Raw genomic sequence first — 27,913 nt, 5'->3', positions numbered from 1 at the left:
GCAAAATATCTGCAAATGAAGTATTCAATCTATCCATCTTAACCTTTTGAAATGTTATGAATGCTTGATTTTATCACAAATTAAGTAACAACCTGTATATTTTAATTTATTTTTTTTCTAGATCAAAGGGTAGATTATTCTATCTTCACAAGAATACCACAAAATCAGAACTTTTTATGTGCAGTGTATAGAGGGCTCTTATGGTATATTTAGCGTATATAGTGGCAATCTAAGAAACTTGCATAATTTTCTACTCGCTGATTGAAGAGAAATTGTGATTCGGCGGAATTTCAAACAGTGGAAAGGAAGTATGCTTACAGAAGTTTTTCTCTAACTGTTCCCTAACAAAAAATACTATAGTTAACTAAAGTTTACTATAGTTAGCTATAGTGATAACTTTGACACTATGAAAACTATAGTTAACTATAGTGATAACTTTGACACTTTGGTTTATTATTGTGGTCACTTTGAAAACTTTGATTTACTATAGTGATCACCCTGACACTCTGAATAACTATAGTTAAGTATTTATTGTTAGGGTTATGTGCATGCTATTTAAAGGAGGAATAATTGCAATTATTGTGAGATTGTATCAAGTTACGGATAATGATCTGAAGTATACAAAAATTATGATTGAGATCTAGAATAAATTTTGTATTTACTAATTTGTAATCGAGCTATATGAACTTTTCTCTCTTTGTTAATTCGTATTAAGTTCTTTTATAAACCCAAAAGCCGGGATAACTTAATTTTCTTACAGGTGTTTTAACCACCGTTATCCTCGGATAAAACACAACTGTAGGAAATTTTAATCTTCAAGTTACACGATTTATTTATCAACAGCTAGAAATTATATAATAAGCATATTAAAAGTTATTCACGGGTTTATTAGATCCTAACACTCAATCAAAATGTAAAAATAACAAATCATTTTCAGCAAATTTAAGAATATATAAAAATAAGCAGTAAGAAAATTTTGGCAGATAAGTCACTCTAGATCTTCTGCTCATTATAGAAAGAAAAATAATTACACATATCTGTTCAAGCAGTAAACACATTTTTCATGGATTAAAAATGGCATTCGTATATCATTCATGTAATTTATTTAAATGCTAAAAGTAACACCTGAATAAAGTAAATATTACATATCGATTGGCTTATAGGTATCATTTTAAGATAAAGATTTTGACGATTTCTCATTTGGAAAACGATATGCTTCATCAATGTCTGTAAAGGCACTAAGTCTTGCACTTATCCGTGATTTTTTTTTTCCTAATCGAGTCTTCCATGATCACTTTAACTTGTAAACTAAATATTCAACCTTTTTTCTTTCCTTTTTTTTTCTTTTTTTATATTTATTTCACATTGTTATTATTATTATTTTATTTTTGGTTTCCTTATATCTTTTTTTTAAGTTTTGTTTTTCTCTGTTTTGGCATTAATAAACTCCTTGTACCATTTTTCGAAGTCCTTCTTTTTTCGTCATCAGATTTCATGAACATTCCAAAAGCAACGAACTGACCAGCATTAATGCATCTTCGATCATATCCCTGAATCTGGTTCTGCTGCTGATTTTCCGCTGATCAGAATGGTTTCAACAGTTATGAATAAATACATTAAAACTGCAATACATTTGAAAATAAAGTAATAAATTCTTTTCTTCACAAAAAGTAATTTACTAACAATAAAGGTAAGCATTTCTTCTTCAATAACATAAGACTTTTGAGAAAAACTGCTCTCAGATAGTGAGGAATTCACGCGATATTCATAATATACGTAAAAAAATTTTAAAATTTTTTAAGTACTTTCATATAATACCTAGGAATGAAACATTTTATTTCAAAAAATAAAATAAGACTGTTTCTACATTGAAATATAGTACACACACATTTCCACACCATTGCAGTCTCCTCGAGCGCAAGGACAGTAGGGACAATACCTATCAGTAAATATGAGCACTTGTCTAAGTTTTGTCAGCATGCAGGGACAGTAAAACGGGTCAGTAATTGTCTAAGTCTATCAGCACCGACTTAGAATGTCAGCACGTTTCTAAGTTTATCAGCACGTTTATACTGTACATGACGGGGGGGGGGGGTGTAGTGATTAAGTCCTGCACTTGATTTTCAATCATCTGCTCCACTTCAACCGAGAAAAACTTGCCGTGTCTTGCTGGATTGCTACGTGTTTTTTTGTAAAAAATCTTTTTTAAGGAATTGTTTTACAAAATCTTGAAAGGAAACATCTCAAAATTTGTTTTGATTTAAAACACCTACTCACTCAAAGTTGTGCTTTTTTAGTAAGAATATGTAGCAATTTAATATTGTAGGTCTGCCTGTAGTAAAACCTTAATTTATAATTAGAAATATTGAGTTTTAATCTCGTGTGTAAAAAATGGAACACGAGAAATAATGGCATTTTTGGCCTTCATATCTGTTCGTTTGTGTTTAATAGGGCATGGAAGATTAGTCCAGTTTTCCTCTAAAAATATTTTTTGGACCACACAGCGGCCTGATTTCGATGTATCGTGTCGAGTGAAATGCATGAAAATTAGAGGGCACCTTAAAAAATTAAACACATGGCTATCATACTCTTTTTTCATTATTTACTCGTAATCAATTTCAGAATCCCTTAATTTAAAGATATTACTAGTAGACCAAAGCCGGAGAAAAAAAAATAATTCTAAATATCTGTGAATATCGGTGAATTTGGAACACAGTCGTAACAATAAAGAAGTCTAGAAATCATTTCCCCTGAGGCAAAACAAATCTAATAAAGCAGAAAACACCATTGAAATTTAAATAATATGTAATATTTCAACGTCCTCTTTACCCCCCCCCCCCTTTCCCTTATGACAAAAGCCACTTCTTTGGTCGTGCTATGAAAAAAACAACGTATTTTACACAATTTATTTATTCTTTATGTGAATAAGAATGCATTTCTTTTAAATATAAGACGAGAGAATAACAAAAGTTCAAGGTGCAAGATAACTACATACAGTTCAAATTTTGCCATATTTTTTAGATATCCGTGTTGACCACGAACACCCCAGTCACAGAGTGTCGCCTAATTTGATATAGATTTACAAGAAATTTGCTTATTACATCAAAAGTTCATTACAGATCAGGAAAATAGTGTAATACTGGCAAGCAAGAATTTTAATTTTAATCGCCGGTGTCATAACGGCATTTCTGTTGAGGTTTACGTCAAAACATGGCTGACGCAAAATAATTCCTGAATCTCCCTTCCCGATTTGGGCAGTTTTGCTGGAGACTAGAGCTGAATTTTCTTTTGGGATGAAAAGCGATATGTAAACGTCCTGTATTAACCAGTTTAATTAGTATTTAGGATGATTTTTTGTATATACTGTACAGGAGGTGGGGGGGGGGGGGGGGTTGATCAAGTCCTGCACTTGATTTTCAAGCACCTGCTCGAATTCGACCGAGACAAACTCGCGTGTCTTGCTGGATAGTTATGTGGTTTTAGTACAAAAATCTTTATAAAAAACTGAGGCCAGTTTCACAGAACTATCTTATGACTAAGATCTGTCTTAAGACCGAAAATTATCTTAAGATTGCACCATAGACGTTTCACAAAACTCTTATATCTTATGAAAATCTTAAGATCTATCATAATTTTAAGACAACTAGATACCTATCTTAAGTCTAAAGTGAAACTGGTGACAGTATATATTTTGGCTAAAAACCGAGCGATATTTAAGAAACGGGTTTTAGAGATAGAACAATCCTTTGGACTATGACCCCCCATCCCCATCCCACCCCACTCCAAATAATTTGCCAATAAATATACGATAACATAAAATGTACCTACCTTATGATTGTGTCACTTTATTCATTTCGAGATATTTTTCTTTGGTTGTGCCCCCTCCCAACTGAAATTGGAACACCCCCACCCCGAAATTGCTTCTCAAGGCCATGTATATATGTACATGTATGTGAGATCCAGATATCATATATAAATTTATTCAAAATTATTTAATTTTGAATTCAATACCCCTCAAGAACATCAGAATTTCTATGACCTAGCATTGCTAATTTACGAATTTTTTTTATAAAATAGCTAACGTAATTCGAGATACATGTAGTTTATTGATATGTTAAGTAAATATATTTTGAAGAAATAAAAATACGAAACATATGCATTTTTATTGATTGGATAAGACCCGCCAATGAAAGTAAAAAAAATCGAACTTCTGTGAAGCTACCCTGCATTTTTAAGTTTTACTTTAATATATTTTCTGGTTACATTGTCAGTGGTAGTTTTTTTTTTTTTTTTTTTAGAAATTTGAAAGTAAACATTTCTTTCAGTCTTACAAAATTAGATGAAAATCAAATAGTTTTAATTCTTGGGGTATCCCTCATAAATCTACCGGAATGTGTATGAAAATTCAATATAATTACTGCTGTAACATTTGATGCTGCATGCATGTACATGTTTTCTTCATGCTTTCTTCATAGCATTTGAAACTGAAAAATTATGACTGGAAATAGATTATTGTTCCTTCGTCTGTTAGCATTGTTATTTTGTTGCAGTAGTTGAAGCGTTTCAGAGACACCTTCAACGAATTTTATGAACGAACTTTGAACACGATTTGGTGCTTCGAAAGGATTCATTGCTAAAGTCCTTCATTATTTGCAAAGGTTCAGATACACTAGTAGATTTAATTAAAGTAGTATTACATACATTTCGTCAGCAACTACTATTTTCTGAGCAAAAACACATTATTTTAAGCAAATTTTATTCAATATTTTTTTGTGATGAAAATAATTCAAATTTAGTTTTTATGACCCCCTTTCCCCCAAAAACAAAACACACACAGTACATTAAAGTTGATGCAATAAAATGTTTTTTCCGAGGTTATATCTGAAAAAGAGACTATATGAGACACACTATTATTTCAATATTTCAAACAAAATTAAAGAAACAAAACTAAACTTCGTGCAAACATATTTTTAAAAAATTCCCTGTAATATTGAAGAATGGAATTTGTCTTAAGACTTGTCTTAAGATTTCTTATACTTAAGGTAGTTTTGTGAAACAACAGTGAAAAATCTTATGATTGTCATAAGTCAGATCTTAAGATGATCGTAAGATCTATCTTAGGACAAATCTTACGATAGTTTTGCCCTGTTTCACGAGATCTGAAAAGGAAACCTCTCAAAAGTTTCTTTTAAATGAAGACCACCTACTCAAAGCTGTGCTTTTTTTTTTTTTTTTTTTTTTTTTTTTTTTTTTTGTAAGAATATATAGAAAATTTAATTCTGTGTCTACCTGTAGTAAAACCTAAATTTATAATTAGAAATATTGAAGTCCAATATTTAAGGTTTAATCTTGTGTGTATAGACGGAAAATGAGAAGTAATGACATCTTTGGCAGTCATATCTGATCTTTTGTGTTTAATGGAACATGGAAAGTTAGTCCTGGTTTCCTGTGAAATAATCTTTTTTGACCACACAGCAGCCTGATTTCGATGTATAATGTTTGAGTGAAATGCAGGAAAATTAGAGGTCACCTTAACAAACACATGGCTATCACACTCGTTAACATTATTTACTCGTAAACAATTTCAAAATCCATTGATTTAAAGACATTGCTTAGACCAAAGTCGGAGCAAAATAGAAATTCTGAATATGTGTGAATATCAATGAATTTGGAACACAGTCGTTACAAACAGAAAAGTCTAGAAAACATTTTTATTCAGGCAAGGCAATTAAAATAAAACAGAAAACACAATGATATATAAATAATGTGCATTATTTCAATGGTCTTTTTACCACCCCCTCCCCCCCCCCCCCCATTAAGCTACCTTTAAGCACCCATTAAGGACTTTGAGATGGCTTAATGGTTATTTAATGATGGTGTATATTACTTAAAGATATCTTAAAGGTGCTTAATGTTGACTTAAAGACGACAATTAAGCCATCAATAAGGACCATTAAGAAGCTTATAGGAAGTGTTGCATCTTGAAAACTGTAGTATTAGGTTTCTGGAGAAATGTTCCATCTTATAAGCATTATTTTGAATAATAATAATAATTTCAACGGCTGTAATTTTTTTCCATTAATCATCAAAAAACTAAATCCAAGTATCATGCTAGTCTCATATATGTACAATTGATCTGTAAAGTAAAAAAAAAAGATATAAAAACCCCATATTGAAATTATCTTGACAAAAGCTCTACTCTATTGGCAGCTGCCAACCTGCCGTTTTTAACATTTCAATAACATTTCTTTCCCGATGGAAAACTGGGTTTAACACTAAAATAAAATGACAAGCAACATTAATAATTCAATTATAAATATAGAAGGTTGTATATGTATTCCGTATTCATTTCAATAATCCACTCAGAACTGCTTATGTCATGCAACACAAAATACAGACAGAAAATTCAAAATTTGAAGAAAAAAAATTCCATGAAATATTACATGTAATTTTAATGTAAATTGGTTAATATACATGTGTATTTCCTCTGTTTTATAATTGGAGGTTTCTTTTCCTATTCTTGCTTTTATTATAAACTGTGATTTTTTGACAAATTGAATGTAGTTGTATCACGTTTATTCTGATCATATGCTGGTGCATGAATAATGCAAACATTTTCTACTTTAGTTAGAATAATATATATTCAATTTATACTACCTCTATAATGACAACGAGGGAGATTGAGCTGAAAAGAGTACATAAATAAGAATATCCAACAAACAAGGATCCTTTGTTATGGTGACCAAAAATTAGAGGTTAATAAATTATTATAAAGTTTTCTCTTAACTCACAGAAATATTTCTGGTTGAACAAAAAACTTAATTTTTTAAACAAAGATTTAATTACTCTGTAAAATTTCACAGAGGAATCTTAGCTTCTTTCCACAATAGTTATCATTCCATAACCATCCACTTTTTAGTGTTAGTTCCAGACAGTGTTCATTATCATGAAAATTGTTCGGTTCATCGGGCTTCCAAAACGTAAACTTTATAGGTGTACTTCTAGAAGCCCATTTCCAAACACCTTCTGTTTCGTTATCCGTACCTCCAATCCATAAGTTATCTAGAAATATTAATGAAAAAGAACAACTATAAAAGAAGTCCTCCATTTTTTCTTTAATTGTTTTTTTTTTTTTTTTTTTTTCAACTATTATTATTATTCTTTATTGTGTACACTCTTTGAGCACTGAAGTGTACATCAAACATACTAAAACATTTCAGAAAACGCTTCTCATAATTAGGAGTACTTAGGGGTCATACAAGGAAGTCCGATAGTCATATCCTCTGTATGAAGAAATAATATTTTGTAAAATCAAAACATTTCTAACACATACTTTATTATTTCTCTATATACTTAGATTATTCTGAAAACAAATTAAATAAAATAATAATGGAAAGCAAATACATATGAATTATATATAATTAATAGTGATTGGAATTCGGGAATTTTTTCATAATCGATTATCGGAATAATCAGATGTACTATAATCGATTAAAATCGATCAATTTCAAATATTATATTTGTTCATTTTTGAATGAAGAATAAGTTGGTTAGAAATTGTGGAGTGATTTCAAGAATACATTTTTGAAATATATTGTATCATTGGGTTCATTTATTAGATTATTATTTAGGATTTAGTTAATTTCGAAAAAGAATGAATCAAAAATCAAAGCATTAATTTGCTTTTAACTAATATTTTGAGTAATCGATTGTCAAAATTTTAATCGATTATCTACAATCTGGGACCAATTTGATTAGATAATCGATTTAATCGATTAATCGGTACATCACTAATGATTAAAGTATAAAACTACAAATATACATCGCTCATATGTTTTAGACATTTTTCTCAAATGAAACGAAAATAAATGCTTTAATCAAGCGTTCAAGTAATTTCCTTTCAATAAATTATTTTGTATTCTCTAATGTAACTAATTTCTCTCTGTATTGAAAGATTCGACCGCGATTAAAATTATTGGTGAACTTTTGTAAGTTTGTTTTTGGAAATGAAATTAATAGTGCCTAAAATCGGCTGATTGGAACAAAAAAAAATGCTGCGACTCCAGCGATGTTTAATTCTTGGGAGATACATAAAAAGAAATATTATGTACTAAAAAAAATACATGCTCATTTTTTTCTTTTATTATAACATAACTTTCGTTCATAAATCATAAAAATAAATGCGAAACAGAGAATCAGTTTGTCAAATAATTAAGTACACATACAGACAATGCTCATACAGATAAATTAATAAACAATTTCAGGTTAAGAGTAAATGACACTATTGTGTTTGAAAATCTATGTATGTTTGAACATATTTTATTGACTAAATCAAAAGGATTGGAAACAAGTTCTTACAACTTACTAGTTCCTCTCCTTAAATATATAACTACATGTCATGCAATTGAAATAGTACACAGAAATATAAATTTAAAAAGTGATACAAGTGAAATATCTGTTCAATAACATAACAAATTTAAAATCTACAGGTTTCATCAATAAATTTATGCACAGCAGCAAAAATATTTGTATTGGTTTGTAAAGGCAAATTTACATCACCCCATAATAACAAATTTGAGTCAATAGTGACCAATTCGTCAAGTAAAAATAGGCGGTTAAAAAGATTATTCCTAGCTTTTGGGTAATTTCTACTGGCAAAAAAGAAATGATAAACATCTCCACACTTTCCACATGAACATAAAGGACTATTAATAATATTTCGTTTGTGTAAATCATAGTTAAGTATACAATTATGTCTAAGTTTAGTATGGATTATATTTGTATAACGTTTGCCAAATGAAAAATAGATTGGGGGATTTTTTACTTCTGTAGTTAAGTTTTTACGAAATGCATTGAGTGAGATGGCTTCTCTTGTTTCTATCTTTAATAAATTTCACTGTTTCACAGCATCGGGCATAAAAGACCTTTCGTATAATTCTAATCTGCATCTTGGAGCAGTGAATTGTTCGTTATTAAGGGTATTATATTTTGATATTTTTTCACGCTTGTGTGGAACAATATCATTCAAGTATTCAGGTACACAACCATTATGAATTTTGAACATAGTCGTCATTTTTGCGACATAGCGCCTAAATTTTAACGTTTCCCAGCCAGTTTCAGAGTAAAGTATTTCTCTTGACACAAAAATTGGAAGTCCTGTAACAATCCTAGCTGCAGATAGTTGAACTCTTTCAAGCTTTTCGGCATCAAGGTTAGAGCAGCCATCCCAAACAATAGAAGCGTATTCGAGCGAGGGTCTGATAAATGTGACATATAATTTTGAAAGGTGTGTCCTACCAATTTTAAACTTAAGTTTTTTTTAAAAGCCCAAGTTTTTTATAAGCATTGTTTACAGTGCTATCAATGTATTCTGACCAGCTAAGGTTTTGTGACAACAATAGACCTAAGTGACGATGAACTGGGACACACTCCAGTCTGTCGCCTTTAAAAAATAATTTAGGCATAACAGAAATATTTTTCTTGTTGAAAAAAATAACTTTTGTTTTGGAAGGGTTGAATTTTAGAAGCCACTGATTTGACCAAAGTTCCAGAATATGTAAATCGTGATTTAAATTATATTCAATATCAAGTATATTGTATGAAGATTTTTGAAGCGAATTATCATCAGCAAAAAGTTTACACAATGATAACATATTTACAGCAACGTCATTTACATATATCAAAAATAGAAGTGGACCTAAAACAGAACCTTGGGGTACACCTGCAAAAATATCTCGTTTTGATGATAACAGATCCTTATACATTACTTTTTGTGTCCTTTTATACAAATAACTAGAAAACCACTGAAGAAGATCACCTGATATACCGTAAGTTTGTAATTTAAAAAGAAGCCCCTTGTGCCATACTCTGTCAAAAGCTTTTGAAAGATCGCAGAAAACCATACAACATGATTTACCTTCATCAATATTTTGAACAATACTATGATATGTTTCTAGTAATTGATACACAGTGGAATGACCTGGTCAAAATCCTGCCTGATATCGATAAAACAAATTATTACAATGAAAATAATTGTACATATGTTTGAAAATAATTCTCTCCATAATTTTGCTAACACAAGATAGTAACGATACAGGTCTATAATTGGAAACTAAAGAGGGATCATCTTTTTTAAACAGGGGAATAACATGAGCGATTTTCAAAAAAGCTGGAAACGTTTTTTTCTGATAAAGACCTGTTTAACAACAATGTAAGTGGTTTAGCAACTGTATAAAGAGTAGATTTTAACATTTTGTGACTAATACAGTCAGGACCTATGGCTTTGTTCACGGGAAGAATTGATATAATATCTATTACTTCTTGTTCCTCAATGAAAATATTACAGAGTGTGTCACTACACAAATTGTACATGTTTGGCAATGTTTAATCTGAATCGTCAATTGTCGAAATGGAAGAAAAATACGAATTTATCGCTTCAATCTTATCGATATCTGAATAAGCAAAATGTTTTATACCGTTATCATTATTTATTTGTACTGGTGGGATTTCGTTGGACAATTTCACGTTGAATGCGTCTTTCATCAACTTCCAATATAGTTTGTTATTATTTTTGCTTGAATCCTCTAAGAATGTATCTATATTGTCGTAGTAATTTGTTATCGCATATTTTTTCATATTATTTACCGAATTTCGAACCGTTCTGTATGCGGCAAAATCAGAATCTTTTCTAGTTTTGTGTGCTTTCTTACGAAGTCGGTTCCTAGTTCTCATTGTTTTCCTTAGAAGTGAGTCAAACCATGGTTTGTCGCGAGGACGTATGGTTACCGTTTGTTCAGGTATACATTCACGAACACACGAAAGATATTCAGAAGTAAAGTTTTCTGATGCTATATCTACTGTATGAGCCTCGTTTATGTTCTTATTCCAATCACAGTTTTCAATTAAAGAATTTAGTTTTTCAAAGTCAGCTCTTTTATAAGCCCACACTTTTCTTTTGTAAGATCGATTATAATTTATGTTTGAAGAAAGCGATATATATGTAGCTCTGTGGTCACTTATGGAAGAGTCCATTACTAATGTACCCGATTCGCGAACTTGAATGTCAACAGAAGTGAGAATTGGGTCAAGGAGCGTGCTCGACGTGTGCGTAATTCTTGTCGGTTCGATAATATTATTAACAAGGTTGTGTGTTGAAATAATTTCATGGATGATATGTGTTTGTGGAGTATTAAGGAGATCAACATTAATATCACCGACTAAAACTATTTTATCCGATTTTTCACTCATTTTGTCAATACACCATGAACGTTTGGTCCAAAAACCACTATCAGAGTTCGGAGGACGATATACACAGCATAAAAAGATTTTAGAGGTATGGTTATCAATTTCGATACATATACATTCAATGTTAGAGGGTTCAAAATCATGGCGTCTAATAACACGTATTTGGTTAGAGAAATAAATCATGACACCTCCACCGAAACAGTTCCTATCTTTTCTTATTATATAACCAAATCCATCCAAATATAAGTCTTCATTATTTACGGTATTGTCAAGATGGGTTTCTGTAAAACATAAAAGATCGAAGTCGTGAACAAAAGAGTTTAAATGACCTAGTTTGTGTCGAATACTTCGGATATTAAGGTGTAGAATGTCAAGGACATTTTCAATAACAGGGCCCGGATTGACCTCAATGTCACCACATGCCAATAGAACAAATGTGAAAAATTGTAAATAAAAGTTGATGTACACAGATTTTAGTGTACTGGATGTCAAGCACTGAGTGAGTATTCTAAAAACATTTTTCATTAGTTGCAATATACATGCGCATGAAAAAAACAACCATAAACATGTTTTTGATGTACCTCTGCCAGATAAATAGAAAAGACCAATTGCAGCACGATATTGTTCGATTGAGTTACCCATTATCTACCTTGTGACATGAGTAGAATTTATAAAGGAGGCTGCAATCGGTAGCTGCTAAAGTTATGACAAATTCAAAAGCCACTAAATACACATATTTGTTTGCATGACTTAGAGATTTTGGATATAATGTATAGTTCAAAGTATCAACAAAAAAATAATACAAAGTATAACACAAACACAAGATAAACAGGAAAAACAAATAGAATATGAATATGTACATAGGGATAACATGGGTAATAATATACTGTACACTGGTGTAAATTAATGAATACAAAACCAGTGTAAATGAGTTGAAAAGGTTTAAAGTTGTGGAAAGTCTTTTGAGAAAATTGTAAAGGTACACATTTACAAAAATGGTATCTTCACAAAAACAAATAGCGGAATGGATATACAATGCAACAAAAATGTATATACATAATTGAATAAACAAGAGATGCAAAAAATGCATAGGGTAAAGGGAATTGAGAAGTTGTGGATAAAGTTGATTTACTCTGGAACATACAAAAAATTAAATTTAGAAAAATATTGAAGCTATTGTTATGATTGACATTTAGTTTTATAGGTCTTACTGAAATACTTGTCAGAAAGTCATCAGAGAATTTTGTGAAAATAACACCTACACTGCCTCCTGAATTTCATGTCCGAATTTGACCAAGTCTGATTCGTCTCTGATATGATGGTACTTATCGCGATTGTCTTTAACAGTTATTTTTCCATTAGAAGATCTTGCATTCTTGAGGAGACTTTGTCGACACAATTGTCTGCACAGATAGAGTAGTCTGTCGCGGAATTTAGTCAGATCCTCATTAACCGAAATACGCTTAGTTTCTTCGCAATCATGAAACTTGCTGGAGTTTCTGAGCACATGGAATTTCGTATCCACAGATTTCAGGCGAGCGATGATTTGGCGTGGACCTGGTCGTTGTTTTCTGGGGTTTCCAACTCTGTGTGAGTTTATAATATCATCTTTTGACAGTTCTATTCCGGCAGCTGAGGTAGCCTCAAGGAGCTTTTGACTGGTGTTTTCACCTTCTGATTCAGGAATTCCTGATACTCGGATGAGCGGACGTCTGCCGTGCTGTTCAAGCTCACCAATCTGTCGACGCATGTCGTTGTTATCATTTCGTAGATGGTCTATCTCCTCACGAAGTGGGGCAATTTTTTCTTCAATCATGGAGGAAATTTCCTCTCGAAATGATTCACGGATACCCTCTCTAACAGCTTCGGCAATTTTTTGAATATCCTCTGGAGATAATGTCAATGGACCATTTAAAACATAGTGGGGCTGAAAACCAGGGTTGAACTGCTGGAGGTGTGGTTCTAAATTTTCATAGCCATGAGTTGATGGGGATGTTTGCGTTGAAGCGCATATTGGAGATGGCTTTTGATGCTCCTGTATGGTAGTGTTTTCAGATACCGACCCTTCCTTAGATTTTTTAGGGGTGCGAGCTGCCGCATCAGCAAAAGATTTTGACATATCTTGAAGAGTTCTTTTATTAGATTCACCCATTTTCAAGAATTTCACAATACCACTAATATAAACACACCTTTATAGAATCAAATGTAATTATGCAATATACAGTAACATAGGTTTACAAGCCTTATAACTGAAAATTCAGGCTTAGGACGACTCCATGCCACACATCCAGGTTAGAGTGAGTAATGTTCATAACGCTAACACCAGCATATAAAATTCAAACACAAATAACTCACATATTTCAGCATTGCTCCCTGAATTTTCAAATCATAACACACCCTTCAATGTTCTTATAGTTCTCTTATAGTTTTCAAGCCTATACCACATACATTCTCAGCTGAATTCAACTTAAAACTCACATTTCGTCGTCGGAGCTGATAAAAAACCGTACACCAATAAACAAGGGCCACAACTGAATCAACAAAATCTATGTATCCCTACTTAAATAGGTTCCTATCTCATAAAAGAAGTAATATTTTATTTTCTAAAACAAGTGCATATTTGGCCAAGACACATAATTTTGTGAAAAATTGAGAAGTTTAACTTTACTTTCAATAAAATATTTGAAGAATTTTAAAAATACTAAAAAGTTTTGTAACTGTAAATTTTCTTAGAACACAATTCTACACAATTAGAATATCCTAATTATGAATACACAGTTCAATGTAATTTTTGAAGATTTTAAAAAATATAATTTTTTGATGAATTTAAGAAATATTATAAAGTTTTGCTAATGTAAAATGTAAATTTTCTTGGAAGATTTTCAAGCATTTATTTACACATTTTACATTTCCTAATCCAAAAAAGAGTAATGTAACTTTTGTGTGATGGAGATGAGAAAAATTTCTTTACGGTATATCTCTTTAAGTATCGTAAGTTATTTGTTACTTCAATAATTCGAATCCAAGAAATAATGAAAGTAAGACAGTGATGATAACTTTCAAGTTGCTATTCCTTGTTGTATAAGATTAAATCAAGGTTAGAACATTGAATGAAAAAAGGAATAATTTTTCAAGACAAGATTCTTGCGCTAATATGTCAACTTTCCATTTTGAGATGCAGAGAAATTTGATACATGGCACATAGAATTAGCTTGAACATGGGATAAAACATATGTAAAAACGAGGATATCGCACAGTGATCGATCTTATAAAATCTATGAGCAATAAATATATGTGAAGAGGGCATAAAACACGGACCCCTGGAAATTCCAAAGATGGGATCAGATGTTTTAAATCCCTGTCCTGCGCATATTTTCCCTTTGCTCCATTCTTGCTTTTCCTTCGTATTTAGAGTGCTTTTGGAAAGAATATGCAGTGACTGTTTTCCAATTCTATATTCTCTTATGCTCTTCTCGAAAAGTCCTGAAACATACCTGTATCAGTATTGTTACCTCGGTATCTAAAATTCATTTTCATATTGTCCATTAGTTATCAAATGACAGACAGTTTTTTCCTTTGATCTTAAAAAAGGGTATATATCCCATATCATCATAAGTGTGGTGATACATTAAATATCACACATGTGATAAAAAGCTAGCGATATCCAATTGTTAGACCCACGGTGTAGGGGGAGCTATACGAATGAGATAAAATTCGATTCTAATTTTTAATTAACTAACCAAAACAAGAAAAATACAAACACAAAAAACATAGCAATTATCACACGACTGATAATGTTATGTCTAAAATATTAATAATTTCCTTGCTCTTCTGGAGCAGAAAACAGTCTTAATCAAAGTGTACAAATGAATTAAATCACTCTTTACAAAAAACTCATTGACACGGAGCAGTTTTCGAAGTTTATCACCCTTAGGAATTCGCACATCAGACTGTTTAGGAATAATAGTAGAAATTTTCTCCCCGGCATCCTCCTGTTTTGGAATAATAGCATTTTCCTTCTCCACGTCGTCACACAGTTTCAGAGATTTTATGGCCGGCTCCAGTGCTCGACTTACTTCAAGGAATTGTTGCTCCGATTGCCTTTTGTATGCTCTAAATGCGGAACTAAGGTGTCATGTTCTCTCCGTGATCTGTGACTCTTCAAAACTTAGTACATTGCAAGGAAACAAATAAATATTGGTATTATTAATTCGTGACAATCACGTTATAACTAGTATACTTTTATACGATCAAACCCCCTTTTTAAGAAAATTTAACCAAATCTTAGCTTATCGGATTGAAACAATGTTGTTACGCAGGTACGTTTCCCCAAGTGATTTGAAAAGTCACAAACCCTGCATCAGCACACGTGGTCTTGATAATGATAACTAGCTTGTTGACCCCAATAGGTTGGATTCTGAAACGTGGTTCGGGTCCGTCTATGGAATGATCCTTCCCCCCACCAGAGAAATGTAGGACGAATAAACATCAAACAAACTGCCGGGTGTACCGAATTCTCAGAAGTGGCATATCGTCTTGGCAAGAAGGTTCCTCTGGTTTATTCCACTGGACAAATTCTTTGATGTGTGCCCATATTATTCGATGTATGACTTGCCATCTGAATTGCCACATTTTAATTGACATATTTCTAATTTTCGGTGTTCCTCTAGTCCACGGAGTCTAAAACGTTTACAATTGTAATAAAATACAGTGTTAATGTAACTTTTTGAAGTATACGATCCCAGTATTTTTTTTTTTTTTTCTCACAGGAAAATCACTTGTTCCGGCGTTAACAGATCCAGTTGCTTTACTGACCCTTCTATTCCTTGGGATGCTAGCTCTTTCATACACGAGTCTAGAGTTTTCCTGAAGTCGTGGAAACGTGCATCTTTGACATCTAAAATGTTCATATCATGAACATCTTCCTATCGCATATACCGTAGAATACCGGAACAAATTTGATATAAAGTCCTCAGGGGAAGGGGAAACCATTTGCGCGCCTGGCTTCAGTCACAAAACATGAAAAAGTGTATGCAAGTTCTTGGTATGTACTTGTAAGGATTTCGGGAATGATTTTAAACTCACCAAGTTGCTGTTGGTTTCGCTGAGATTTCCAGTCGTTGAACACTTTAACTGCCCAGGAAGTGTTACGGCGCGTGTTTTTATTTTCTTGGTTTTTGAAGCGCACTAATTTCACTGCTACACAGGTTTCCCGAATGTTGTATTTTCAGTCAATTCCGTAAAAAGCGGTTGAGCGTCTTCCTGTTTCAATTCCGGAAATGCTTCCAAGCACTAACTTTGTAAATCGAAATTCCCAAAGTCCTAATTTAAGTCCGATTGACTCAGTTTATACTGCATAACTGCTTGACTCAGGTGAAAATTATTCTCATCATACATGTACGTCTGGAATTGCTGAAAAACAGCGTTTTCATATTCGTTCTTTAGCTGAACTCCGTCCTCCATCTTCGTCAAATGCAGCGCAACTAATGAATTGATTATCGGCAAAAAAATGGTCATGTAGTATTTAAAGTGCTATAAGAATTACCGAAGAACAATGTACGGTTTAAGCTTTATTGAGTCCTAAAAATTTAATGTTTTCAAAAAGTTTTGAAACTGGCTTAAATATTAGTTGGGTATATGACTATGATAAATCAGGAAAGAATATGGCATGAATGGGTACAATTCTGGAAATATGATTTTATTAATTTGATCCTTTTTTTCTATTTTAAACAGAAGAAGCCTCAAAATGACCCATTTCAAGGCTTATTTTCTTTAAGAATGAAGTGTCCACCGTCATCGCCCACTTTAATTTTCGGATATGTTGTGTGAAATTCTTTTAAAAATCACATATTTCAAAATCTTTGTGGGCGATGCCTGTGGACAATATTATCTGAAAGAAAATTCCATTGAAAATGGGTGTCTTCTGCAACTTTTTGAGAAAATAAGGGAAAATGCACATGTCAATGACGTCACAATTCAATTAAGAAGGTCATGTGAGAAAAATGATTTGTATGATCTTTATGCCTTGAATTTCAATGATTCCGAAACCATGAGTTTTAATTTTTTACATCAGTTTCATTTTTAAGAAAACACATTGCAAGATTTATATTGAAACTATACCTTGTTCTTAAGTTCGTTGCTTGAATACCATAAAACCCTTTGCGTTAAATCTATCACATGGTTCTGTTTCAGAGTCTTTATTAGTTGATGCAAAGAAAATACCAAATATGGGAAAAGGTCAAATCAAGGGTCATCGAATAAATCAGTTACATGATTGACAGCTCGATGATGCATTTAAAATATCGTTTCGCTATTGCAAACTCGGAGGGTCACGGCTCCTCGCGTGCAATAACTCAACGATTTTTTGTATGCATCATCGAGCTGCCATCATGTACATGTAACTATTACGAAGAAAAACCATATAGATTTAGCGTAGTGAAACCCTACAGAAAATTTCCGTAACTTTTGTATAGTTTTTGATTGCAAAAATCATACATGAAAGTTAAACATTAAGTTTCCGCAATGTTTCCATGCTTTTCCAGTGCCCTTTGGTTCATACTTCACTGAAATAATGTCCATGGGTAAAACTGTAAGTCATTTGTCAGGTCACTGCATTTCTTCACAATACCTTTTTTATCGTGATTACCCTTACAAAAAGCGGGATCTTGAAAAAGTTCACAATCTCAGAAGTATCTAGTTTCTGTGCAATTTCTTAAATTTTATGTACATGAAAATGAAATGCTAGTGTTCTAGAGCCCCCCCCCCCCCCAAAAAAAAATGCCTCGAACTTAAAAATATAGGAAATTATATCTATTTACAGCATGAAATTAGTACCTTCAAGTGTTTCAACTTCACGCAGAGTGTAGTTTAAGAACACGTATTCCTCTTCAGTTTCAATTTCTGCTAAAGTGCCCCCAATATCAAAACATAACACCTGAAAATACATTAGTTTTAAGTGATGATACCTTTATCCAAAATAGCATACGATGGACCTGTCTCAAAAACAAATTTTACAAAAACATATCCATTCTAGTACGCCCCACGAACTTAAAATTGTCCTAGATATGTATGGCTAAAAAATCTTCAGAATAACTTTCAGATTTTATTTAACAGTTTTCCATACTGATGCTGTTAAGTGAGAAATACGTATGATGCTGAAACTATTTAGGCAAATCTTTCAAAATCAAACAAAAACACCCAGGAAATTCCACACATCATTCTTTAATGCCTATTTTTCATTTTTCATCTGAAAAAAAAATTATTTGGAACATTCTTAACGAGGTTCGCTCCTGAGCTTTTGAGCAGATTCTTATCTTAACCTATATTTCAAAAATACTCCATAATGTTTTAATTCTTACTATAAATTTGGATTCTACAATGCCAATTTAACTACATTCAGTTAAAACCCCATGATTAAATTCCACACCAAAAGCATTAAGTGAGGAACTATATTTTGTGGCGGAAGGTTTTTTAGAAGAAAATGATCATTTTTTTCTCTTTCGAAGTATTTAAAGTATGTTAAGTTTGGATTCCTTTTTTTACATGCAGGCTGCACACATAGTTATTTTGTGCATTGGACTGTTTTATACTAGTCCTAAATTATCTATTAAATAAACTGTCATGAACTGTCATGAAATCTATCATCAAAATTTCTTCGTTGTTACAAATTTTAATGTGTCTATTTAAGATGAAATAAGACTTTGTTTGTTCACCATAATTTATTTGAACAAAAATATCGAAGGAAAAACTTTAAAAATTGATTTATGTGTTGTAAGACGTATTTACAGTGCAGAAAGGTCAAACTAAATGCTCTAAATTTTAAAAATATACTTGATAAAAAATTCTCATTACTTTTGATGGCAGGATCCAACCTTCTTAAGATGAAGTGTTTTGAAAGAATGTCATTCAAATCTTTTTAAAGTAATAAAGGCAAGTCTATTAGTCAAAATTAATAGAAAAATCACCCCCCCCCCAAAAAAAAAAAAAAATCAAAATTATACATCTCACATTGGGCGTTTGAGGATGTACAAAATTTGACGAAGTCTATTTCAACTGAAGGAGAATTTATTCAGCTTTTTCAAAAGAAAATTCTGTCTACACGTGACATATGAATACCGTCAAAAATTTAAAAAAAAAAAAAAGTACTACAAAAGTAGGTATCTGATATGCATATGTTGTTAAGTTATCAGACTGAGACTGAAATAGAACTACAACACTAAAATGTTCGAAAAAGGACCATATACGTCATATATATATATATATATATATATATATATATATATATATATATATATATATATATATATATATATATATATATATATATATATATATATATATATATATATATATATATATATATATATATATATTACAGTCAATATACATATCAAAAATTGATAAATAAAATTACGAGAGAATGTTGTTTTCACCTGAGCATGATTCCAACTCGCTCTGGCCGGTAATAGTACATAGTTGGACTTTCCTCTAGTAGAAATTGAGTTTGCAAAAACTACAAAATAATATAATAATAGCTAGATGAAATCTCCTTGCGAGTAACATTTAGGTCTTCCGTCCGATTTTTGAAAGGGATAAGATATGAATTGACTTTGATATTGAGATATTCTTTAATGAAAACATATAAAAAGATTATAACACTTTCTGTTCATACAGCAGAAATCGTTAAAGAACCATAGACTAAAGACATTCAGCTCTAGCGGACGTCTTACGTAAGGAATCAGCCCTTTTTTATTGATATTAAATAAATGTTCTAATGATTCTGAACATTTTATGTTTAGGAATTATTCAGAAATTACTTCTCTTTTCCGAGTAGAAAGGAAATATTTAAGGGCCAGCCCTATAAGTCCTTAACGGTGTCTTTTTGCAAAGATTGAAAGGTTTCATATTGTTTAGAATATTATTCGAAACATATTTTGTCGCACGCGTGGCGCATTGGTTAGAGAGTCTGCTCTAGAGTCGCGGGGTAAGGATCTTATCCTTACGTCAAGGGTTCGGAACCACTGCGAGACGTGGAGACCGGTCCTTCGGATGAGATCGTACTTAACTGAGGTTCCGTTTGGCAGTAGATGTAGGCACGAAAATAAGATCCCTCACTCCTTAATGGCCCTAAGTGCCGAGTATAGATATAAATTTGCAGTCCTCCACCGGCAAGTGATGGCGTCTCCATATAAGTGAAAAAATCACGAGAGGGACGTTAAACAGCAAACAAAGAAACGAAACATATTTTGCTCAGTAAAGCGTATCAAAATATTTAATCCTTTTGAGATATAAAGCATATCAGATTTAGCATGCTGCCTCTTTATGGTTCCTTATTACGTACCATATGATCAAATTATCATTATGTATAGTTGCAGATTGTTTAAAGAAACATTTGTTGCTTTAGTAATTTAAACCCAAATGTTGATCGTTAAAGAGTTCTAGGTTAAAGCCCTTCTGCTATGTACTATTCAGAAATATCTGGGGGTTTTTAGGTATATAAAAATATTTAGGGGTCAGTCCTTAAAGTATTTATTGGAACCATTGAGGGAATATTGAAAGGTGCATATATTGTTCGGAACATTATTCGTAATCTCCTATATCAATATTGCTCATTAAAATATTCCCCCTTTCGAGATATAAAACTTCAAACATTTAGTATTTGGCCCTACATACATGTATATACCCTACATTCGTACCCTATGATGAAAACAAGGAAACATATATCAATGAAAGAGGATCATTTTTTTTCTTCAGTAATTTATAACAAAATGAAATTGAGTAAAAAATATTGATTGGTAAGGAAGTATAGATTAATGTTTTTGGCGCCTCTGAGCCCCTTATTTGAGGGATCAGGCTCTTTTTCTTGATTTCAAATGAAAAATCTTGTAACTTTGAGGAAATTTTATTCAACAACTATTAAGATTTTTTTCTTTTATGAAATATGTGCAATGAGAATATTTAAGGGTGAGCCTTTCAAGTTCTTTATGGGGCCGGTTTGTACACATTGAAAGGTTGCATAACTATTCTTAAGAACATTATTCAGAATATCTTTGTTTAATATTGCTTTGTACCCTGCTAGAGATATAAAGCGTCAAAGAGTAAGAATTCTGGCCCCTAATGGTCACTTATTATGTAAATATGATTATAATTATCATATATACAGTGTAGGTGCACATTATTAAGATCGATATTTTTGTTTCAGTAATGTTTAAGAAAATATTGTTTGTTAAAGAGTTATACATGTAGTTTTTGCAAGTGAGTTAAGGGCTAGATATAGGTGTTTCTATCTAGATAAACTAATTAAAATGCATAACGGCTATACCTCTTGTACGGAGAAAGTTAAAACCGGTTTATTGCATAAAAATTACCAACGACGTGTTATGAACATGAACTTATCATGAATTCATTGTTCTTTACTACTCGAGGTTGTAAAATATACCAACAAAACAGCTTCGGTGCAAGGCTAGGGCATACCCTATTTAATTTTAGAAAAAAAAAGTTATAATTAGGGGCAGAATATTCCAAGGATTGATTGTTGCACAAATATTAACAGTTCAATTATTTAGTTATTATTTGTAAAGTTTTTAGTTGAAATTGAGTAAACATGAACTGTCCGGTGTAAGTTTTATTTAAATTATTATGAAAAAAAAAAACAGCGTAAAATTTGCGCAACAATTTTATTAATCATTAGAATATTCTTCTAAGCATTTTACATTTTTAATATAAAATTGATAAGGATATGCCCTTTCGCCGAAGCTGTTTTGTTGATGTGTATTATTACCATGTGTAGAAGAGAACAATGACTGCATAATATGGCTTCATAATCTGTTCTGGATATAACGTCGTGGGTACTAAATACGTATTAAAAAAAAAAGGAATTTAAACTTTGTATAATAGATATACCTCTTACGCATTTTAATTCGCTTATTTACACAGAAATGCATAAGCAAATCGATCGAACCATCTCAAAAAATACACTATGATTACAACAATTGAAAAAGTAATTTTCTAAATTGTTAAGAGATTCTTAATATACAGAGTGGTTTATGTAAGCAATTGAAATATATGAATTTTCTACATGGCATTGTTAGTGATGGATACACTTGAGCTAATAATAATTCGGTAACATTATGATATGATTTTAAAAAGGCAATGAGCAATGATGGTCTTCCGTCCAATTTTTGATAAAATGAGATATTTTTGACTGAGATATACAATCATAATTACTGGTAAATACAAAATGCACTTGAAATTTTATTTTGATGCTTTAAGATTATTTTTCTGAACTTCTGTTGATTAAGATCGATAATGCTTTTCTGCATGATTCAATTTACGAAAAAAAAAAAGATTTTATATTTAGCTTCTGGCCCCTAGTGACCAATACTTAACATAAAATCAAGGTATCACTTGCTGTAATAAGAGATCTTAAAAATATTTTCTCAACTGATGTATAACAAAATGTTAATCTATTAATACCTATCAAATAAAGATTTTGTCCCCAGTATTCCCCTAATGTAAGAGGTCAACCCCTTGTTCTTGATGTCATATAAAAGATCTTTTGATCCTGGAGACTTTTTGTTCAACAATTTTTCAGAAGTTTCTTTTCATTATCTGAGGTATTTATAATATATAGAAATATTAAAAGACCAGCCCTTCAAGTCCTTAAGGGTTAATTTTGCCAAAATTCTAAGATTGTGTATTGCTAAAACCGTTATTCTAAACATCCTTTGTTCTATATTCTTATCAAATTCTTTTTCACTTTTTCGAGATATATATTGTCCATGATTTTTTACTCTGGCCGCTCTGAGCACCTAGTTTGAGGGACCAGTCCCTTTTCTTGATACCAAAAGAAAGGTAAAATGACTTTAAAGACTTTTTGTTCAACAACTATGAGGATTTTCTTTCCGTTTTCGAGATATTTAGAACAGAAATATTTAGGGACCTGTACTTCACGTCATTTTAGGTGCTGTTTCGCAACATTTGAAGGGATGGATATTTTGTAGAACATTATTAAAAAAACATATGTTGTTTAATTTTGATTATCAAAATATTCCCCCTTTTGGAGATATAAAGCCTCAAATATTTAACATTCTGACCCTCATGGCCCGTAATTACGTAACAAATGATCGATAGTTTATAATATATTGTTGCAAATTGTTCAGATAAACATTTTTGCTTGAGTAATATATAGCAAGTTATTGATCGATAAAAAGATATAGATTAAAGTCTTTTGGCCTTTGAGCCCCTAATTTGAAGGTTCCTTACTGTTTTCTTGATCTCAAATGAAAGATTTTATACCTTTGAAGACTTTTTTATCAACAACCTTTTCGGAAGTTTCGCAGTACAGTTAAGGTGACAAATGGAAATATCGGCGAATTTTTTATATAGAAAATACATTCTTTACAAGGATGGGCGATTCTTTTTAGGACTTTACTATTATCAGACAAATGTAATGTGGTTGAAAACTACATGTTGGGGACGTTTAGATTTCTTACCTAGACTTGTGACGTAATGTGGCAGTCACGTGATTTTAGCAAATATACCTGCAGTATTGAGGTCATCTATAAATTCCAATATTGCAAGGGCAAAACCACGTTGAAAATCTAAGTTTAATTTATAATTATTTTCAACACTCTTTGTAGTTTGTGAAAAGTTCTGCGAACATATATAGATTCTACTATGTGACTGCTAAAATTACGTTTGTAAGACCGTATGCTGAATATTTTGCTGGTCAAGTACATTAAATATAGATATAATTAATTCATTTGCAAGATTTCATCAGGTTCGCAGCACTTTTCAAATATCTTCATACCTCTTGAGTTTATGTGTAGAAGCTTGTCATAATTCATTGAGGGTATGCCCTTGCAATATATCGATTTATTACGACCCTTCTATTACCCTTCAATGAACCTGCATACAAATATACGGCAGTATCGTTTGTCTAGGAAATGTGCGGGAAGTATATGATTAAAATCATAAAATATACATCGCATCCAAGTTAATGGCCTCTTATATATCTGCAAATATATTTTATTTACTTACAAAATACATTTTTCATTGTATAAAATATAACTTGATCCGCCTCTCACTGCATACAAACTGCGTCAAATTTTGCGGTATGACGTCACATTGACAAGTGCATTGCGATCAGTGAATTGTTTATATATTGCTGTGTGGGATTAAACCAACGACAACAATACATGCAATAGTAAGTATTGATGTAGTTTAAAGCTATCCAACAGTTTAAAATAGCAAATCATTTCATTTTGTGGTAATTTGAAGAACATATACATTTGTGTGATGTCATAGTAAGCATTTCCCGTAAAAATTACTGCCTCCTTACTGCAGCCTTAACTGTGCTGCGTTCTGTACGTTTTCGAGCTAAAGAAATATAAATGATAAGGGGTCACTATATTTAGTATATATAGTAAATGGGACCGATTTGCCAAAAAAATGTGTTCTTGAGATTGATTGATTGTATGTTGTTTAACGTCCCATTCGAAAATTTTTCACTCATATAGAGACGTTACCATATACCAGTGAAGGGCTTCAAATTTTGACCTTTATTCGGCACTTAGGGCCGTTGAGCAGAAGAGGGGTCTTTATAGTGCCAACGCTTGCCGTGACATGGGGACTCAGTTTTTAAGGTCTCATCCGAAGGACCCGCAACTTTCACTTCAAAGTGCCAAGCGCTTGGCGAAGGAACAGTTGCTACCTATTTTTTATCGACTTAGGTCAGTTGCGGCCGAGATTTGAACTCACGACCTCCCGATCACGGAGCGAGCGCTCTACCGACTGACCTACCGTGAACGGTAGGTGTTTTTGAGAAGAAAATTTTTGAATCTTCACTTATTCTTAATTATTTACCCTTGAAATTGGGTGTGGCTTTTCATATGAATAAAATTCAGTCCCCTTTACCTAAGGATTCTTTGTGGCAAGTTTGGTTCTTACGAAGGTTTTTAAATGCGAATCGTTCTCGGGCGGACAGACGGACGCCGGAAAAAAAATGTGATCAGAATAGCAAACTTGAGAGCTTTCAGCTCTAGAGAATAAAAAATCCATTCAGATAATCTTTTCGATTTTTGTTAATAGCAGGAAATACAAATACATATTACAAAACGCACATAATTTATCAGAAAAGTTGGAAAAGTGAAAGGAAAGAAAGTTGTTAAACTCACCTGATAGACGTCTCAAACGATTCACTCGATTCTTCAGAAACTCGTTTTCTTCTGTAGACATAATAAGATATAATCCATGATTGAATATCCCAACCTCACCCATCCATTACATGTACATATCGGAGGGAGATATTGATTTTTTTTAAAAGCATAGATTTATTGTATTTATTGTATGTATTTCAATGTTGTCACGGTATTTTACTGGGTGTATCCATTTCACATTTGAAATAAAATCTTGTATAACAAGCTATCCTGATTTTACACACAAGTATTTTAAAATGGGTATTAAAAGGATGCTTGAGTTCCACATTTTCAACATCTATGTAGCCGAAAGAGAAAAGGTCTTCCAATGATCTCTTGGAATTATTATGAGCACAAATGTGCTTCTAAATTAACCGACGTGTTTTATATTCATAAATATTATTACAATGATAATTTGTCAAACAACTTCTGAGAGAAAGGATACCCTGGCTTTGACCTTATATTTGTTATAAGATATATTAATGATGTTTAATTTATTATACATTTCAGTATTTCAGCATTCTTATTCTATGGATATTCACATAATCCTTTCACAATGTTGATTCATAAGCCTATGTTATCAAAAGATATATTTTTAATGCATTTATCAAATTATTTTTCAACTACTGTATGAAATTAAAAGCGATTATTTTTAATCTTAAATTAACATCAGAAGTTTTGAACAAAAAGCACTTTTCTATTAACAGGGAAATCTCACTTATTTCATTTTCCAAACGGTTCACACTTCCCTTCAGTGACTGCTTTTGTTCATCTAGAAATACAGGATTACAAATGTTTTCAGCAAATGCATTAAGCACAGAAAACATAATTATAAAAAAAAAAATTAAAAAGAACAGAAAAAAAATCACCTGTAATATTTTTCAAACGCATCAATTGCCGCTTAAATGATTGGTTTTGTTCTGAAAGGTATAAAGTATACAAATAAATATATTTTTTCAAAAGCTTACTAGGCAGGGAAAGAAAAGGAAATAATTAAAAACTAACCTGTTGTATTTCTCATACGGTTAACTTCCTGTTGCAATGTCAGACATTCTTCTGTAAAAACTACTTTTCTTAATATCAGAAAAAGGCTTATTTTCATTTATAGACTCTCTCTCTCTCTCTCTCTCTCTCTCTCTCTCTCTCTCTCTCTCTCTCTCTCTCTCTCTATATATATATATATATATATATATATATATATATATATATACCATGCTTTCAAGCACTAAAATTGGTATTCTTCAAGAACAAGTTATCGCCAAATGGAATAAAATACTGAATAGGACATATGCTTATATCTTACCATTATATCCATCTTTCTGAAGTGCATATATTGTACTTATTATGGACAAGCAAATGATCAAAATGACATTAATGAACATGGATATTCGTATTTTCAGCTGAGAATTTAGAGAGTGTTTATGCTGAGTTCCCTCTGTGTTCAGTTTATCCTTTTGCCTAGGGTCCAATGCCAGTGCTTTTTCTTTAGGCTGTAAAAAATACTATAAACCATAAAAACGATAACAAAAAACATCCGTGGAAAAGTTGCCACTTTTTCTGTCAACTAATAAAGGCATACTCTCGAATTTTGCACTCCTGCTTATAAAATTGTTAATAATTATATGAATTATAGAAGGAATCTTTTTAAAACAGAATAAACAAGATAATATTGATTTACTTTTTCGACATTTTAAATCATTATACATGTACTATTTTTTAAAGTTAATTTAAAGGACAGGTTTTCAAGATTTTTTATAGATCTGAGTACAATGACCATTGCTATTATCCATATATACACATGTATTCACAAGTAAAATATGAGTCATGAGTCATTTTTGTACCAAGGACCTTCAAACCATCATTTAACCTTCTGAATATTTATGCAGAGAGAGAGAGAGAGAGAGAGAAATTGGGATTTTAATTATGAGTTAATAAACTGTAAATTATTTTGCTATGCTTTTCATTTCACCAAAAGAGTATAACCAGTGTGTTTTCCCCATTTTCCCGTGATTTTTATTTTGCTTTGAAATTTACTTTTGAACAATAATTCTATTTTGTTCTTGTGATAAAAGTGAATTTTACAAATGAGAATAGATCAAATTTCATTCATTACATGATATACGATTTACAGGAAGGGATCAGGATTTTGAAAATCTATAATTGTTACAGAGAATTCCAAACTTACATGTAGCAAACTATTTCCCTGGAATCAGAGAAGACAAAGTGCTTAAGTCTTGTGAAAACTGTGAACTTTCCGTGTTGAAATAGCGATGCGTAAATTTTGGCCATGAAGAAAAAAGCATTCAGAGACAGTTTAACAATTATTGTGCATTTAAGTACTAGATATGAATATCAGGATTAACCCACCTCCAAGAATTGCATACAGTTATGACTTTGACCAATCTGGAAAATTAGTGTTAGAGGGATCGAGGATTTTTATTTAAGCATGTATTGTCGAAACTGTTATAAAA

At 31.8% G+C, this 27,913-nt stretch overlaps 1 protein-coding gene and 1 long non-coding RNA gene across 2 annotated transcripts in view; both read right to left on the bottom strand.

Moving 5' to 3' along the window:
* Positions 1 to 27,913, bottom strand: part of LOC133195106 (uncharacterized) — a 121,707-nt gene that overhangs the window by 42,980 nt on the left and 50,814 nt on the right. The gene's annotated exons all lie outside the window — the stretch shown is intronic.
* On the bottom strand, positions 6,876 to 19,757 carry LOC133194632 (uncharacterized). The gene is made up of 3 exons (XR_009722143.1): positions 19,677 to 19,757; positions 18,079 to 18,178; positions 6,876 to 7,062 (listed from the first exon to the last, which is right to left on the bottom strand). It is a non-coding gene; the product is annotated as an uncharacterized LOC133194632 (long non-coding RNA).

Source organism: Saccostrea echinata, unplaced genomic scaffold (assembly GCF_033153115.1).
Source record: "Saccostrea echinata isolate AGI-Se365-2 ecotype Australia unplaced genomic scaffold, CSIRO_AGI_Sech_v1 ptg000029l, whole genome shotgun sequence".
NCBI classification, from domain to species: Eukaryota; Metazoa; Mollusca; class Bivalvia; order Ostreida; family Ostreidae; genus Saccostrea; species Saccostrea echinata.
This window is presented reverse-complemented; position numbering and strand designations above follow the sequence as displayed.